Genomic DNA, 2,799 nt, shown 5'->3' with positions numbered 1-2,799 from the left:
GTTTGGTTTTGGAAATTGTGTTCTGTTACCGTTTCTAACACTATTGTTTTACATTGTTTGCGGAAAAATATAGAAGTGATAACTTATATGACACCTAAAGATATTGTCGGTATAGTAGTTGTTTATGTAAGTAGGGTCAGTCGGTCACTTATAGAAGTTTGTTGTGCAATACTCCACGTCTTCACACTCAAATATTAATATTCATGTTCGTCTCAATCGATGAGGGATACTTATAAAAATTGTTTTGATGCTAAAGTTAATTCAAATCCAAATACAAGATAATAAATGTTAAATAAATGCGTAATCAACCACCTTACCTATTGGTATTTATAGTTTTGGTAATTGTTTCTTTAAGGTCGGCTTAATTACATTCCAAATATTTTTAAATTTCATCAATGACTTAATCCTTATTAATAATTAGTTTTAGATAGAACACTCGGTCCTTCGAATTTGCTTCTATTGGCGCCTTACCAAACCGATCAACATATTGGCATTAGACATGATGGGTGAAATTTAATGAAGGTTGGTGCGATAAGGATGTTTGACCGTAATTGATCAACGTGTTGTCTGAATATTTGACCGATCATTCTATAATGTACTGATCGATTTGAGGAGGAGTAACCAGAAGACACTCTGACACTCAAGTCATAATTTTTCTCTAAAGGTCTAAAGTAGTTCGATTATGAAAAAAACAATGTCATTTACCTCGAAATTAAACTTCTATTTATAGAGTTTACAAGAATCTGACCAATTAATTTACCTCTTAATGGTTATTAATGTGAGTCTTGACCAGTCATCAATATCAGTTATTGTATTGATTGCACTTTAACTCTGCTTAATTGTTGTCGTGATAACGAAGTATTTTTATGTGCCCGGTCGTTCGGTCCATTCTACTTAGCATGCAATCATACCCGATCAGTCGGGTCTAACCTTATAGTAACATGATCCCCCAAGCCCTAGCAAAACCTTGGATATTGCATAAGGTTTATTTAGTTATACCGATCATAGGTGAAAACCACACATGTAATGGTGAACAACCAGGAATATCATAACACACAATATACAATAATTATTTGAAATAAATAATAAAGTAATCATAAACGTATTTCATCACATCATTAACATCACAACCCAATCATTCATGGTTCAATATATTTTCTTCTATTGTTTCTTCATAATATGTTCTCACTAACAGGACCATCATAACCTATTCTCACTTAGAGGACCATCATAACCTATTCTCACTTAGAGGGCGAAAGGGTGTGTATTACTCGTTCAAGAGAACTATCATAATCATCCAACTCAAGAATCATGGACATCATGATAAATATTTAATTTAATTAAATACTACCAAAAGAAACCCTGACACGTGACCCCAGAATATATTTTACTCGTTCAACTCACTAATCCAAGGAAAGATTTGCATATAACTCACGTTCATTCTTCGCGCCTAAACAAGGAATGCGCTACTGCTCTTCTACAAAACCAAAAGTTTCCTCATTCTAATTTAATGAAACAACTCGCTGTCTTAGTATAACCTCCCAACGTATCACGCCACTCAATATAACTTTCCATTTGCTTCTTTTTCTTATAAACCAAAAACATGAAAGAAAATTGTTTCTGCTGAATGGGACCGGGGAAGACTCCTGTTGCCTCCGCCCGGAAACACTATTCCTCTACCGATCGGTCTTACGCCTTCCGCCTTCCTTCCGCTCGCTAATAATCCAAAAGGGGGTGACCTGCAAGAAACACTCTGACGCTCAAGTCAGAATTGGTCTTTGCAAGTCTATCCAATTATATGAAAAACAAAGAGTTTACCTTCTCCATCGATTGTTATTTATATGATTTCAGAGAATATTACCCATTAATTTACCTTTTAATGGCTTTCAATTCTGATCTTAATTACTCGACAACTATCGTTACTTCATTAACTACGCATTCATGAGCATTCAACCATTGTCTCCAGCAAACAACTTGAGAGGTCCGATCGTACCTACTAGACCTGCTCCCACCTGCTCAGTATTCTCTGAACACTTCTGATTGGTTACTCCGCCCTCGGTACTTGCTCGGTATTATCTGAACACTTCCGGTCGGTTACTCCGCCCTCGGTAGTAACACAAGTCCCCCAAGCCCTAGCAAAAATATTTTTTGCATAGGGTTTTGTAGTCTCCGATCGGTTTTCCTCTTTCCTTATCCAAGCCTTTAATCTGTTTGCACTTGCTCTGGCGGAAATCGTTAAGTCATGAATGCCAATTTTAGGCGAGAAAGGTAAAAAGGAAACGTCAGATCGCCTGAGCCGTCCGATCTTTCTATAACTGAAACATCAAGTCGCTTGAACCGTCAGATATTTTGGCATTTGACGCTTCAAATGTGCTGGTTGAGTCAACTTTTATCTGTATATAAATACCCATACTTTTACCCTAATTTTTTACTTCAATCTTCTCGTCATCGCCAGCGTTTTCCATTTCACTGTCTTCTCTGTCCTTCTTATCTTCGATCTCTCAGGTAACCATGTCTTCTGATTTCTCCGGCGACGAGGGTAGGGGGTACACTGACGATGACGTTGCCAGTCCATCTTCATCCTTGGGTGCCATTACAGGTTGCGACACTAAGGCTTCTCCTTCAGGGAATTCCTCCGATCTCCTGGTGGACAGTGATGCTCCTAAATAAGTTGTCATCCATGTGGACTCCATCGGAGCTTGGGATGGGAAACCCAGAGTTTGGCCAACTGTCCCCGACTACGACTGGGTTCCTCTCGAGGTTAGGCAAATTTCCTCCTCCTTTCACCATCGTCGCCCC

The sequence above is a fragment of the Vigna angularis genome, chromosome 9, assembly GCF_016808095.1.
Source record: "Vigna angularis cultivar LongXiaoDou No.4 chromosome 9, ASM1680809v1, whole genome shotgun sequence".
NCBI classification, from domain to species: domain Eukaryota; kingdom Viridiplantae; phylum Streptophyta; class Magnoliopsida; order Fabales; family Fabaceae; genus Vigna; species Vigna angularis.
This window is presented reverse-complemented; position numbering follows the sequence as displayed.